This window comes from Stenella coeruleoalba (assembly GCF_951394435.1).
Source record: "Stenella coeruleoalba genome assembly, chromosome: 8".
Classification (NCBI taxonomy): Eukaryota; Metazoa; Chordata; class Mammalia; order Artiodactyla; family Delphinidae; genus Stenella; species Stenella coeruleoalba.
In genome coordinates this window covers 35978478-35994838 of record NC_137154.1, presented here as the reverse complement: position 1 = coordinate 35994838, position 16361 = coordinate 35978478, and the positions used below count along the sequence as shown (strand labels likewise).

Genomic DNA, 16361 nt, shown 5'->3' with positions numbered 1-16361 from the left:
AAGATGACACAGAGCACCGATTATAAGACTTGTCCTCAAAGAAAAGCATAGGCCTCATTTCAGGAGCTTGGCACATTGATGTTCATATACATGTTTTAGATTAAAATAACATGTTTTAGGTCAGTGTGTATGATTTTGCTTGATCCTCTGCTTGCTTTCTTTTAGTATTTATTTGGTTGCACTGGGTCTTAGTTGCGGCAGGTGGGCTCCTTAGTTGTGGCATGCAGACTCTTAGTTGTGGCATCCATGTGGGATCTAGTTCCCTGACCAGGGATCAAACCCGGGTCCCCTGCATTGGGAGTGTGGAGTCTTAACCACTGTGCCACCAGGGAAATCCCTGATCTCCTGCTTTAACTGCACCTTCAACTAGCTAACTAACTCCCAGCCCCGCCTGCGGGAGCTTCCACTATATGATAGGATAGGAGAGGGTACCATGCCATATCATCCCATTCCATACCATCCTATAATATACTATTTATTTTTTACCTTTTTTCTTCAAACTAGATAGTAAGAGCCAAAGTGTGTCAGGACAGCACATAACTTTTTAAAGTCATTTAGTGACTTTCTCTGTTTCTCTTCCTGTCTCCCCCCTCCCCCACCCCCCATAATGACCATGTCCCAGGCACTGTGGCAAGCACATATATACCCTAGTTTATATATATTTTAAAATTTTATTTATTTTTGGCTTTGTTGTGTCTTTGTTGCTGTGCGCAGGCTTTCTCTAGTTGTGGTGAGCGGGGGCTACTCTTTGTTGCGGTGCGTGGGCTTCTCATTGCAGTGGCTTCTCTAGTTGCGGAGCACAGGCTCTAGGTGCGCAGACTTCAGTAGTTGTGTCTCCTGGGCTTCAGTAGCTGTGGCATGTGGGCTCAGTAGTTGTGGCTCGTGGGCTCTAGAGCGCAGGCTCTGTAGTTGTGGCGCACAGGCTTAGTTGCTCCGCAGCATGTGGGATCTTCCCCGACCAGGGCTCAAACCTGTGTCCCCTGCATTGGCAGGCAGATTCTTAACCACTGCGCCATGAGGAAAGTCCCTGTGCTATTTTATATTGACAATAGCCCCATGGAATAGATGGCATTATTCTCACTTCGGAAGCGAGTAAACCAAGGCTCATATAACCTATATAACGTATTTCTAAGTGGCAGAGCTGAGATACAAATCTAAGTCTGCCTGATTCAATGTCTGTGTCTTACCGGTTGGCTCCACAGCTTCCCCTGGTCCTTGATCCAAGAAATTGAACTCATCGCACTCACACTAGATCAGAGACTCTCAGAATGAGATCTTGAAACTCCTGGGGGCTTCCAGGACTCTTTCAGAGGCTCAAAATTATTCTCATAAAAATACTAAGATGGTAATTGATTTGTTCACTCTTATTCTCTCATGAGTGTATAGTGGGCTTTTCCAGAGTCTACGTGACGTGTGACGTTGCCATGGATTCAAGGCAGAAGTAGCTCTGAAGATCCAGCTGTCTTCTATGAAGCCAGACATTAAAAGGGATTTGCAAAAATGCAAAACAATGTTAACTCTTCTCCCTATTTTTTTGTTTTGGAAATAGAGTTATTTTTACCCAAGTAGGTTATTTATGTTAACAAGTTACAGTTTTTGGAATATTGAATTAACAAATATTTTTAAAATTTCTCAGTTTAAATTTCTAATAGAATGATAACTGACAGATATAACACACATAAACAAAATCCCTTTGGAGTTCTCAATCATTTTTAAGATTGTAAAGGGATCTTGAGGCCAAAAGGGGGAGGATATATGTGGGCATTTTGGTACTAAGGGATGAGTAGGATCCAGCCACATGGGTGGACCATAACACCCAGGGCTGTGGAGCCAGATGTGGCATAATCCAGGAGAAGGATCAATGTTAGGAAAGTCCAGCTGGTTTTGCCATCGTTTTCATAGTTCTGTTATAGGGATGAGATCCTAAATGTTTGTATACCTCACTGTGGAGGCTCAACTTTATCATACGATCGTTGGGAAGCCAGTGGATGATTCTGAGTTGGAGAGTGACGTAAACAGAAGCCAAGGCAAATGTTAAAGGTGTCGTTGGAAATTGAGGTGGTTGGATAATGAGAAGAAGGATTCAATGCAAGCTTCTGGCTCAGAAACTAGGAAATCAGAACGTTGCAGGGACTTGCCTTTGGTCACACAGCCTGGTGACAGCAGAGCATCTGTAGTAAGTGTTCCCGAGCTCGTTTGCTTTGCACTGTACTGAATAAGGCATTTTTCATCCTTCTCCCCTGGTTTCCTTCCCCTCTAAACCTCAACCAAAGAAAAGGAAGAGAGAAGTGGGCACGCTCTTTCCAACTCTATGTTCTCCCTGTCGAGGGTGCACCACCGGAATTCAAAAAACATTTCTTCGAGTAAAGCTGCTCTTTGGTGGGTCTCTTTCATCAATTACGATGGTGCTGCTGCGTGATGTTTGGATTGTACAGGCATAAGTAGAGCCACATGAGGCTCGTAATCGGGCAGGATGGGCAGGGTGGTCATGTCACAGGGAGACACTGTTGGCTGAGCTGGGCTGTCTCCAGTGGCCCAGGTGAAAGCGAGTGCTGGGGGCTCGCAAGACTGTGCGATCTGACTGGTTATCGCTCCCCAGCCCAGGCTGTAAGAAGAAGGCACGGTCATCGCAGTTCTGATGGGTGCTGGAGCCTTAATAATAAGTCTGATCAATCTTGCTGACCCTTCTTATTTCAGCTGTTGCTGTGACAAATTGTTTCCTTGCTGAAGTTCAGCCCAGGTATCAGTGGGGTGTGTGTGTGTGCCCGCGTGCGTGTATGTGTATTTGGGCAAGGGTGGGTCTGGTTAAGGAAGCATGCTAAATTTTAGGATGCCATAGAGTGCATGCGTGCTGGAGGTCTTGAAAGAAACTTGTTCTGTTTATCTTATGTCATTCTTCTCATTTAATTTTGTTTGTTTGTTTGTTTTGCGGTACGCGGGCCTCTCACTGTTGTGGCCTCTCCCGTTGCGGAGCACAGGCTCGGGACACGCAGGCTCAGCGGCCATGGCTCACGGGCCCAGCCGCTCCACAGCATGTGGGATCTTCCCGGACCTGGGCACGAACCTGTGTCCCCTGCATCGGCAGGTGGACTCTCAACCACTGTGCCACCAGGGAAGCCCTTCTCATTTAATTTTAAATTCAGAATGCAAAAAGTGGTTATTAATCACAGTCTGTGCACATTTCCACTTTATGTTTTGGCCTCAAGTGACTAGATAAAAAATCAAATGTTCCTCTATTGATTTATTATCTATAATTTAAATCCCTTCTCTGAGACCCTGAGTATGCTGACATTTGTAAAATATTCCTAGCCAAGCAAGGCAGGAAGGTTTCCATTGGGAAAGGATTTGGTAGCAGAAACTGACTTCCTTTGTCAGTGTCAGTTGGTCAATCCATCGGTTTTCCTCCCTCCATGTGTTGCGGGATGTACCCTCAACTTTCTACTGGTGATTTTCAGCTTCTGATGTAGAACTTCATACATTTGAGGATTAGAGGAAAATTTTAGGGGGAAGAATTATGTAACAGCAGCAGTTGGTCTCAAAGTCTCTTATGGTCTTTCGAGTTACAACATTCTATGTGCAATATTTTAGTATATTTTAACTATTTACTTGGTAATTTCATTCAGATGTCCCATGAGCACCTTCAAGTCAGTATGTGATAATCTTGTTATTTTCTGGCCCAAACTTGCTCCTTGTGTTCTCTACATTAGTAATGGGAACCACGAAGCTCAGAGCTGTCCAAGCCAGATCCCAAAGGACCTTCATTCTTCTCTTTCCTTCGTGCCCTACACCTAGGGTAACATATAATTAATCACTCAAATCAAGGCCCTTTTATAAGTGCAAGGGGGCACTGTTAATAATTAAGCCAAGACAGTGGTATAAACGGAAATTGTCTTGAGCAAACTGGAGCATATGGCCTCTATATAATCTCCATTGTAATCCTTAAATGTCACTCAATCTGTTTCCTCTTTCAGTTGCCTTTGCCACTGCTTTGGTTTAGGCCCTTACCAGCCCCAACCTAAACTAACTAACTGCCTCCTAACTGGTCTCCCTGCTTCCAGGCCTCTCCAGTCCACCCACCGTTCCCATCCAGGTCGCTCCCTGGCTTAAATCCCTTCAGTGGCTCTGGGTGGAGGATGAAAACCAAACTCCTTAGTGTAGAACACAAGGCCCTCCTTGGTGGCTTCTTCCGCTTCCAGCGTCCTTCCACCCATTTCTCCTCTACACCCACTTCTCTAGTTTTTCTGACGTGCTTGCGGTGCCTGACATTGAACCACCGTGTGTCACGCTTTTGCGCGTGCTGTTCTCCTGCTCAAAATACTTAGCCTTCTTGTCTGTCTGTCTGAAATCGTTCAAGATTTAGCTCAAATGACCCCTAACGGGGAGGACTTTTGCAATGTAATAACTATGGGTTTAGCCTAAGAGAACCCTGAGGGTAAGAGTTGTACTTGATCAGTATCAGGAAGCTTTGGACCTCAGGTAGGACTGCTACTGATTTTTGTGCAAACCTTAAATGGGGTCCCCCTCTGGGCAGTTATAACCCCCACAGGCACACGGTTGGCAAGTGGAGCTTAGCCCGGGTTTTAGATCGCCACTCCCATCCATCCTTTGTTCTGCACACAGACTGCCTACCAAACCAAAGGTGCAGGCCCCCCAGTACTCCACACATAGTGGACCCCGGGTGAGTGACTGTTGGATGGATGTCTTCTAGGATGTGAACTAGCTTAGTCTCATCATTGTGACACGCTTGGTACCAAAGTGCACGTGCTATAACCCTGCCCCCTCTGTTGGCCCCTCCCTTCTCTCCCAGGACACCTTAAATACTTGCTGCTACCAATCCTCCTGCCCCATCACACTGGACTCTTCCCAGTGAATCCTTTGGTCATTTATTTCATTTTCTTACTGTCTCTTTTGGCTGGTAAATGCCAGTTCAGATTGTCAATGTCTTTTTTCACAGTGACATTGACTTATGTTCACTTGTCTGACTTTACCTTCCTGACCTGCTCACTTGATGGGCACAGCAATTTATAGCTATCACTTATCCATGTGCCTTTTTGACCAAAAACAATGTGCTTTTATGGTATTCTTAAGGTTGCAAGTGATAAAAACTCAATCTGAACAAACTTAAGAGAAAGGGGTCTTTAGTCTGTGGATTCTGCCGTGTCTAGTGGATACCAAGGACAGGGCTGCACCAGGGCCCCAGAATACCTGGACCAGGCACAGGAATGCAGTCAGGACACGCTCTGTCTCTTGCATTCTGCTCTAGGTGCATCTGCTTTACTTATCTCTTTGAAAATTTGTTGTCTCTATTTTTCTGACTCGTGGTGGAAAACAAAGTCACTGATAGCCCATTAAGTTTTTATGGTGCAACTTTATCTACCTGAGAGGGATTGAAAGACTCTCTCTCAATCCCAGTTCCAAAATCCTGAGGCAGAGGCTCCGTGTTTTGATGTGAGACAGATGTACTGTCCTGGACCAGGGAAGGTATGTCATGTAAGAGCATGGCAGCTTCTGCAGCAGTCATATAGAGGCTGACCAGGAGAGGAGAGGTCATGAATTCACTCTCAACGAGGACTTACTATGTACCCAATGTGTGTTCACTGTGCTAGAAGAGAAGACACAAGGGTGAGCAAGCTGACCTGCTCTCCCGGAGCTTCTGTTATAATAAGGAAAAGAAATCATTAACTGGGAGCCAAATGAACACTCTAATTATGAGGTTGATAATGGGTATGAATAGGGCCAAGAAGGGCTGCTCTGAAGAAGTGACATTTAAACTACAAGTTAAAGGGTAACATTGAATGAGCTTTTGCAAGAACTGGAGTAAAAGCTTTCAAGTCTCCTCTGGGACGAGGAGAGGGCAAGTGCAAAGGCTCTGACCTGGGGAAGGGATTGAGGTGTTTCAGAGTCAGAACCAAGCCCTCTGTACGTAACAGAGAATAAGTGAGGATGAAAGTGTTCTGAGATGATGTTGGACAGGAAACGCAGAGGATTGTGGGCTGTGGTAATGACACTCAGCAGTGGGAAGTTATTGAAAGATTTTGAGAGGAGTTAACATCGCCTGGTCCAGGGGCTGTATGGGAGGCATGGGTTGGAGAGATGAGTGCAAATGCTGGGAGACTGGGAGAGTTTGTCACTAGATGGTTTGAACTATGGTTATACTAGTCCCTTGTCAACTACTTGGATATGGAAAGAGCGGGAAGGGGAAGAAGAGTCAGCAATGTCTCCTGGAATTTGGCTTAAGTAACTGGATGGATAATGGTGGTATCATTTACTGAAAAGCCTGGAAGGAGACATGGGCTGGTGTGGGATGAGAGGAAATCAAGGCCCATTTGATGACTAATTTTGAGGTAGATCTGTAGGATATCCAAATAGAATTGTCAAGCAGCCACTCTGATATGTTAATTTGCAGCTGTTAAGAGAGATCTTGACTAGAGACATAAATTTGAAAGTGCATAGATAGACCACTGTTTCAAGCAGTGGCACATGTAATGTGCTTGACCCCCAAGTCGATCATTTTAAAACACTCCCTCCTCTATATGACAAAATATTTTTCATAATAGTCATGTAATAATAGGTAATATTCAAATTTTCTTGATTAATACTTTAGTTTTAAAAGAAAAATTAAAAGCAATACATTTTCATTTTAAAGATATTATTCAAATTTAGTAAAATATTTCAGTATGAGTTATATATTTTACACTTACCAACAGAAATATTACACCTTGAAGTTCACACTCAGTTTCACTGTTTTAAAGACAAATAAAAACTCCAATTGTTCACGTAGAATGACAGGATTGAAAAACTCAAGTTTGATTTTACCATTTTACAATCACTGCTGTCATTGTTTATTTTAAATCGACTGCCTAACCACGGGAATATGTAGTGCTACAGGGGGAACAGACATGAACTGTACCTGACACAAGATTGAATAATTTCAAACTATTAACTAACCTCTCTTGAAATGAATGCATGTAGCGGAGTCTGCACGTGTTCTGTGGAAGAGGGGGAGGGGTGACTGCATAAATGGGCATTCTCCAGATGAACTTGCATGTCTAATACAATGCTTATTAAAGAATAAGTAATTAAAATATGCTAATTTGAAACGTGCATATTTTTATTAAAACTCAACAGTAACTGCAGCCATTGTTTACAACTTAAATCAATAAAAGATACGCCCTCCCACCTTAGGAGTATTTTATTGCTGACACTGTTTAGAACTGGTGATAATGAAAATTAGACCCACACATAGCTGGTCCTATTGTTGTTTTAATAATCTCTACAGACCATGCATCCCCATTGCCTGTACCAGAGGGGGATAGCTCTCACTGCCCTGCCCTTGGTACCCCTCTGATTATAAGCTATGGGAATGGCTGAGATAACCTGGGAAGAAAGTGCAGCTGGAGAAAAAGGACTAGGACCAAACTTTGAGGCATTCCTATATGTAGAGAGTTACAGGGGAAAAAAAAGATGAAACAACAAAGGAGACAGAAGGAAGAGCCATTGACGTAGGAGGAAAATCAGGAGTCTAACTTCACAAAAGCAAAGGAATAAACACGTTTCAAGGAGAGTGTGGTCGGTGGAGCCCAGTGTTGCTCAAAGATCATATGAGACGATAACTAAAAACTGACCTTGAATTCTGCAGCCCATATCTGGTGGATGACTTTGACAAGGTCAGCTTCAGTGGAGTGGTGGAAACAGTAGGCAGATGGAAGTGGGCTGAAGAGTGATTGGGGGATTAACAGGAGTACGTCTAGACAACTGGTTAGAAAAGTTTTACTACAGTTGCCTGAATTTCCCAATAGTAAGTATAAGAATGAGATTGGAGTGGGGAGGGGGTTTAGAACCCAAAATACATATGTTTGGTGGGCAGGGAATTGTGGGGCAGTAGGTGGTAAAGAAGGGCATGGAGACAAGTCACTGCTAATTTTCTCACAGGTCGCTGACTATCTCATGATTCAAAATATTCATACAGGGCTTCCCTGGTGGCGCAGTGGGTGAGAGTCCGCCTGCCGATGCAGGGGACACGGGTTCGTGCCCCGGTCTGGGAAGATCCCACATGCCGTGGAGCAGCCAGGCCCGTGACCCATGGCTGCTGAGCCTGCGCGTCCAGAGCCTGTGCTCCGCAATGGGAGAGGCCACAACAGTGAGAGGCCCATGTACCACAAAAAAAAAAAAAATCCATACAGTCATCATCCTCTAATGAAACTTGCTTTTCTAAGGCACCTTTATCTGAAAGGAATTTCTGATTTAATGCTGTTGATTTCCTCTTTGTTGTGATTTTCCTAGCAAATACATTATTAATTTTTATATTATATTACCAATGCATAGTTGTTCCTTCAACGTTGTGGGATAATAGGCTCATTGATAAATTGGGGAACCTAACTTAACATTCGTGTCTTTAGAAATATGTGTCCCAAGAGTCAAACAATGGAGTATTAGTGTACTTTGGCATTTCAATCTGTTTGTATATTAGAGGCAATCCATTTACAATTAGATAATTATAGTGGCTTCCATTCTTCCCCTTGGCAATGTTATTTTGCAGTTCCTCTCATCCAGAGTCAGACTGTTTCCCCACCTTTTGAATCTGGACTGATCTTATATCTTATTTTTGGACAATAGAATGCAGTACAGACCATGTGTTAGTTCCGAGTCTAGACCCCAAGAAGCCTTGATCGCTTCTGTTCTTTCTCTCAGAACTTTGCCATTGCCATGAAAATAAACTTGGACTAGCCTGCTGGAGGATGAGCCACCATGTGCAAGCAGAGCTAAGTCATGCCAGCCAAGGCCATCCTAGACCATTCTGCCCACAGTCAGTACACCAGCTGACCCTAGGAGGAGGCCCAGTTGAGATCAGCCAGGTCTCATCCAGATCAGCAGAACTCATGAGGATTAATAAGTGGTTGTCGTTGAAGCCACAGAGTTTTGAGTTGGCTTGTTTACCAGCAATAACTAACTGATAGAGTCATGTCGCCTTGAACCTTCGGAGATGTTACTTAAGATGGAAGCTGAATGCACTATGATTAGATACAGCAATACTCTTTCCAGTTACTTGGAGCTTCAATATAGCATATGCTAGAAATGCATTACTCTGAACATTGAGTTGTGGATGTTATTAGCTCATAAAGAAGTGATTATTTTTAGTGTATTCTGATGAAAAGCATTCATGGGAAAGGGCCAGGTTAATTTTACTTAGATTCTTTAACTCTGATTTTCTTCATGCCCATCCCATGACCGTCTCAAATCTTAATGTTACGGCAACATAATCACATTCTTTTGCTCATTAAGTAGAAGGATATGATTTCAATTTGGCGTCTTCTTTGAGAGCAGAAAATTGCTGAAATGATACTAATGAAATGCTCACTGACTTACATGCCCTTAAAAATATCTCAATTATTTGTGTCAGTCTCTTTTTTCTTTGACTTTTTTCCATAAGCATCTACTTGGCATATCTACAAAGGGATGTCTTCCTGCAGAGGGGAAAGAAATGTTCACCGGTTCTAAAAAGCTGCTGTCAGGATCCTGACATAGGTGAAGATCTTTTTCTCTCATCACTACATTATTTCCCTGAACAGACTGTAATTTCATCAATTTTCCATGCTTATGGTCATGAATGCTTGCCATTACCACATCTTAACGTTAACAAAAAAGAAATTTCATGGCTTCAGTTTTCATTTGAAGACAAAGAAGACATGAAGACCTCATTAGAAATATGGTGTGTCTCCTGCTCACACCTGCTTTCCTTTGCTTTTTCTTTCCTTCGTGTTGATGCCAATGGCAGACATTGCTCTCCACCTGCCCATCCTCTTGCCCAATCCCTGCTGGTAACAAGGAGGTCAAAACCTTTTCAGAAGCCAGTTTTTGTGATACCTACACATGGTGGTGCTTATAGAGTCTGGACTCTTCTTTCCTTTCAGTATCAAAGAAATAGCCATTTATGGGGAAACTTAGGTAGCATTTATAACAGATTTATTTCCCTTTGTATTTCTTAGACTACTCATGTGGTTTTGAAGTGAGATAAATGCATTTTTGTTTCAAAATTTGAAATTGTAAATTATGATAAAACCTACTAAATTTAGAAAGAACTCTATCATGTGGGGAAGTTCGTTACTCCTTGAAGTTTGAAGAGACTCCTTGAGTCTCCTACTTATTAGGTGTATGACTTTGGGCAGGTTATGTAACTTTTCTGTGCCTCAGTTTTCTCACATGTAAAATGATAGTACAGTCAGCCCTCAGTATCCACGGGGGATTGTTTATAGTACCCTCAAGGATACCCAAATCGGTGGATGCTCAAATCCCTTATATAAAATGGTATAGTATTTGCATATAACCTATGCACATCCTCCTGTATGCTTTAAATCATCTCTAGATTACTTATAATACCTAATAGAATGTAAGTAGTTGCCAGTGTGTGGCAAGTTCAAGGTTTGCTTTTTGGAACTTTGTGGAAACTTTTTTTTCCTGAATAGTTTTTTTTTAACATCTTTATTGGAGTATAATTGCTTTACAATGGTGTGTTAGTTTCTGCTTTATAACAAAGTGAATCAGCTATACATATATCCCCATATCTCCTCCCTCCCACCCTCCCTATCCCACCCCTCTAGGTGGACACAAAGCACGGAGCTGATCTCCCTGTGCTATGTGGCTGCTTCCCACAAGCTAGCTATTTTACTTTGGGTAGTGTATATATGTCCATGCCACTCTCTCACTTTGTCCCAGCTTACACTTCCCCCTCCCCGTGTCCTCCACTCCATTCTCTACATCTGTGTCTTTACTGAATAGTTTTGATCCATGGTTGGTTGGATCTGTGGATGTGGGACCCACAGATACGGAGGGCCTACTGTAGTAATACCTACTTCACAAGATTGTTATGAGGCTTAAGTTTGCTAACACCTGTGAAATGCATAGGTCAGTGCTTGGCACACGAAGCATTCAATAACTGTTCATTTAGTTGTTATTCTTAATTTTTTTAAAAAATTATTTATACGTATTTTGTTTTTAAGATTATACTCTTCCTCATAAAAACTTTCTCATAATCTCTTGCATGAATTTGACGTTTACCAAGTTACAAAGGAGTTCTTATCTGGTTCGCAAAGCCCCACAGGTGTGGACAGAGCAGGGATAATCATACTTATTTTACAGATGAGGAAAAAATTAAAGAGAATAATCACATGGTCCAGCAATTCCACTTCTAGGTATATACCCGAAAAAATTGAAAGCAAGAACTCAAGCAGATATTTGTACAAAAATGTTCAAAGCAGCACTAGTCACAATAGCCAAAAGATGGAAGCAACCCAAATGCCCATGGATGCATGACTAGATTAAACAATGGGGTATTATTCAGCCTTAAAAAGGAGTGAAATTCTGATACGTGCTGTAACATGGATGAACTTTGAAGACATTATGCTAATGAAATGTCAGACACAAAAGACAGATATTGTATGATTCCACTTATATGAAGTACCTGAGATAGTCACATTCATAGAGACAGAAAGTAGATTAGTGATTGCCAGGGGCTAGAGGGTGGGGAACGGGGAATTATTGTCTAGCGGGTATAGAGTGTCAGTTGGGGATGATGAAAAAGTTCTGGAAAAAAAGAAAAAAAAAAGTTCTGGAGATGGATAGTGGTGGTGGTTGCACAACAGTGGGAATGCACTTAATGTCGATGAACTGTATACTTAAAACTGGTTAAAATGGTAAATGTCACGTTATGTATACTTTTCTACAATAAAAAAGTGAAGGTTTCTACACATAAGTATGAATAATAAAAATACTCGGAAAGAATAGATACCTTCCTATCTTGTCTTTTAACTGTATCATTTAGAGAGCAGAAGGCAGGTCTTTGAGGGCATTAAAGTTTTAAAATTTTATTTTATTTTAAAACTAATATGGACTAATTGAAAATTTGAGAAGTATAGGCAGGCATAAAATGAAAATAAAAGGGCCGTCCCCCTTTCCTCTGATGCTCTACAAAGTAACTTTTGACATGCTTTTTCTCTGTATCCATTCTGTGTGGGTATATATAAGCAAATATATATATTTGGGTGGGGGAGGGGAGAGAGACTGCGTTTTAGAAAAATACGTGGGCTCAATGGTAGTATTCAATAACTTTAATTTTTCACTTGATATCATATATTTAAATTCAGAAATAGATATCTACCCATGCATAATGTTCTATAACTTCAACCCTCTTGTCCTTCCCTTTCCCTTTTATTAAAAAAAACTTTGAGTTATAATTTAGGTAAAATACACCTATTTAAAATGCGCAGTTTATGGCGTTTTGACAAATATATGTAACACCCTGCTAGTCAAGGCATAGAACATTTTTATCACCTCAAATTCCCTCACAGGTATTCTCTCAAGAATATATCCTTTTGTGAAATGACAGTCAAATATTTTGGCAATTTTAAATTTATTTTATTTTTATTTTTGGTTGTGTTGGGTCTTCATTGCTGTGTGTAAGCTTTCTCTAGTTGTGGCGAGCGGGGGCTACTCTTTGTTGCGGTGCGCAGGGTTCTCATTGCAGTGGCTTCTCTGGCTGTGGAGCACGGGCTCTAGCCTGCGGGCTTGAGTAGTCGTGGCTCGCGGGCTCTAGAGTGCAGGCTCAGTAGTTGTGGCACACGGGCTTAGTTGCTCTGCGGCATGTGGGATCTTCCTGGACCAGGGCTCAAACCCGTGTCCCCTGCATTGGCAGGCGGATTCTTAACCACTGCACCACCAGGGAAGCCCGGCAATTTTAAAAATGGGTTGCTGTCTTCTTACTGAGTTGCAAGTGTTCTTTGTATTTATTCTGGAAATAAGTCTTTTGTGAGGTGTATGTATTGTGAGTATTTTTGACCTTTCTCTTAACAGTGTTTCTTGAAAATCAAAGTTTTTAATTTTGATAAAATTCAATTAGTCAATACTTTTCTCTTATTGCTAGTGCTTTTCTATCATGTTTAAGAAATCTTTGGGCAGGTTCCCAGATGTGGTGGTGCAGTCAACGGTGGCTTGGGCTTCCACACCCGGCTGGGTGGCCAGTTCACTGTGGTTGGCTGGTGGTGTGAGCTCCTTCAAGGGGCAAATGGCCGAGTATCCAACAATCTCCATTGACTTCTTGGACAGGGAGAACCTGAGGGCCCAAACCTTCTTCCTGTCCCGCTGCCATAAGGATCACATGAAAGGATTAAGAGGCCCTACTTTGGAAAGAAGGTTGGAGTACAGATGAGGAAACCCGAAGAATCAGAGAGGTTAAATTAGTTTCCCAAGGTCACACAGCCAGTAGATGGCAGGACCAGGATTTCCACCAGCTTGAAGGTTTACTTATACTGTTCGCTGTTACTAAAGAGTTGTCAACTAGTTGTTGTTAACTAAAGATTTTGGGAGAAACGAATTATATCTACTGAAATTGAAACTCCTACCCAGATATCTTTAGTCAATGAAGGATCAAGAGAGAAGGGAGAGATTGTTGTGACTCTCTTACCAGCTGGTCATTGCCCAGGATCAATTACGTTTTTATTTTAGGGCAATAACAGAACTGTCTTGTACATGGGAGACTTCAGACTCGCAAAAGGAGAAGCTGCTAGAAGCTTGCATTCTGGGGGCAGACTGCAAGACATCTTCGAGTGTGTACTTATATACTACTTTCTGCAGTCCAGAAGATTATTAAATTCCTAATTGGGTGGAGTGTCTGAGTGGAATATCCGAGCTGGTTTGAAGCTGGATCGTTCAGAGTCTGTATACCATGATGTGTGGCTGAACTCAAAGCAGCTTATGGGTAGGAGTATTAATCAGCCTTAGTGAGGAGTTAGGAGTCCAGGTTCTTGTGGATAAACGAGACATTTAGAAACATACCTGACATTCTTCATCATCTCATAACAGACGGTAGCACTCAGATCCACACATGTCAGCATCCAAAAGCAGAAGGATATTTTCAGTGGAATAAGTTACCCTGCAGAATTAGTTCCAAAAATAGAATTCCCTTCACACAGTCGGCATGAAGCCATCCACTATGTGGTTTGGAGAAAGAACCAGAAAAAACAAGGTCATTGTGAGGATTGGAGAGAGTTTGTACAGAGCTCACTTTTTTTTTTTTTTTTAACTCCTCCTACAGTGAGATTAAAGATATTTTGAACCACATCTGTCCTGTGAATGTTACCGAACTCAGGTCCGGTTGCTCACCACTCGAAAGTCAGTACCCGAGAGGCAGTTGTTGGTAGAAAGGAAAATTGCTTTTAATCAGAATGCCAGCAATCTGGGGAAAAGGTGAACTCATGTCCCCCCAAAAAACCAACTCCAAAGATTTTGCTCAGCCATGAAAATTTTTAAAGGGGAAGTAATCTCAGTTAATCATTGAGATGGGGGATCAAACTCGTAAGCATCTCCCACTGTGTGCAGGCTTGTCGACGCCTTGTGATCTTTCTTTAGATGCTATCTTGTTCACATGGTTTGTGAGATTACTGAAGGGGAAGCTACTAGGAAAAAGACCTGGTCTTCAGTTAATTACTTATTCTTCATCTCAACTTTTTTGATCTAAGGAAAGAACCAACTGGTTAGGCAAGGTATTGTGTGATCAAAAGATTTGAAAGGTGTATTTGGGCCGGAGATGAGCAGATCTTGGGGGTGCCTGGTTTAAAAGTTAGTTACAGGGCTTCCCTGGTGGCGCAGTGGTTGAGAGTCCGCCTGCCGATGCAGGGGACACGGGTTCATGCCCCGGTCCGGGAAGATCCCACATGCTGCGGAGCGGCTGAGCCCGTGAGCCATGGCCGCTGAGCCTGCGCGTCCGGAGCCTGTGCTCCTCAACGGGAGAGGCCACAACAGTGAGAGGCCCACATACCGCAAAAAAAAAAAAAAAAAAAGTTAGTTACAATTTTCTCTTCTTGGACCCCTAGGTGCACCCTTTCTCATTTCTTACATTAAAATGAGAGATCTCTTGGAGCTCCTACTGTCTGCACCAGTGCCTAATTCTGGATTTTTGCATGCCTCTGGGTCCAGGCTGGAGATACTGGTGGAAAAAAAAATCCCAGTAATTCACTGCTGAATTGGTCTTGCTTTGAGTTTTATTCTTTTTCTTTCCTTTCCTTTCTTTCTTTCATTCTTTCTTTCTCTTTCTCTCTCTCTCTCTCTCCTTCCCTCACTCCCTCCCTCTCTCTCTCACCCACCCTTCCTTCTTCCTCCCTCCCTCCCTCCCTCTCTCTCTCTCTCTCTTTCTCTCTCTTGCCTGCCCTTCCTTCTCCCTCCCTCCCTCTCTCTTTCTTTCTTTCTTTTCCTTCCTTCCTTCCTTCCTTCCTTTCTTTCTCCTTCTTCCTCTTCTTCTTTTTCCAATCAGCCTGCTATGATTTCCTTTTCAGAGTCCTCAGATGCTGCCCCATGCATTGTTTACAATGTTTTTAGTTGTATAGTGTGGCAGAGACAAGGTGCACTATAAAAAAAAAAAAGTTAGTTACAATGTAGCTTTGCTAAAGTGACCGGCAAAGGGGCTTCCTGCTGAGGGCAGTTTCCTGCAAAGAGCTGCTCACATGGAAGCATATCCAAATGCCGTTCCAGAAGGCACAGCTATGGATAAAGTTAAAGAAGTCTTCAAGCCTTCATGCTGGTCTTCCCCAAAGTATGGAGCCAAAGTATAAACCACTTGGAAAATTGAAGAGAGCTAGAACAATCCACCTAGACTCAGGAGGAAGCCAGTGATCTCTCTGATGATCCTCTCCCTGTGCTTTTAAGGCACAAGGTTCCAAACCAGCAAACTCTTCACCCTGAGGTATTTCCCATGGTGACTGCAGTATCACAAAACCAGCCTGACAAACTGAGAAAGGCACAGGATGCCTCCAAGCAGAAAGTACACCAGCCTCTCTCTGGGCAAACGTTACAGATTATGAAGAATCCATCAGTGAAAGTGAAGAATTAGAAATCACAGCTTCGTCTTAAGGATTTTCATTTAGATTGCTTTGAATTATATAGATCAATTTATGGAAAATAGACATTTTAGTAATATTGAATCTTCCAATCCATGAACATTTGGGTCTTCTTTAATTTCTACCAGTACTATTTTTTTTGTTTGTTTTTACTATACTGTTCCTAACTATATTTTGTTAAACTTATCACTAGATATTTCATATTTTTTGATGCCTTTATATGTGATATTAATAATACAAAGTCATTTTTTCTTGCAGCATTGAAAAAATGCCATTCCATTATTGTTTGGCTTGAGAAATCAGTGATATCTTATCTTATCTTATCTTCATTCTACTATACGTGTTGTCTTTTCTTTCCTTTCCGACTGCTTTTAAGATAGTCCCTTTATGATTGGTTTTCAGCAATTTAGTTAAGATGTGCCTTGATGTGTGTTTTTATGTTTATTCTTCTTGGAATTCATTGTGATTTATGGATCT

The 16361-nt window shown here is 42.1% G+C and overlaps 1 pseudogene across 1 annotated transcript; it reads left to right on the top strand.

Moving 5' to 3' along the window:
* Positions 1 to 12928: 12928 nt before the first annotated feature.
* LOC307189816 (protein artemis-like) lies at positions 12929 to 15897 on the top strand (annotated as a pseudogene). The gene is made up of 3 exons: positions 12929 to 13191; positions 13272 to 14120; positions 15492 to 15897. The product of its transcript is annotated as a protein artemis-like (transcript).
* Positions 15898 to 16361: the final 464 nt, after the last annotated feature.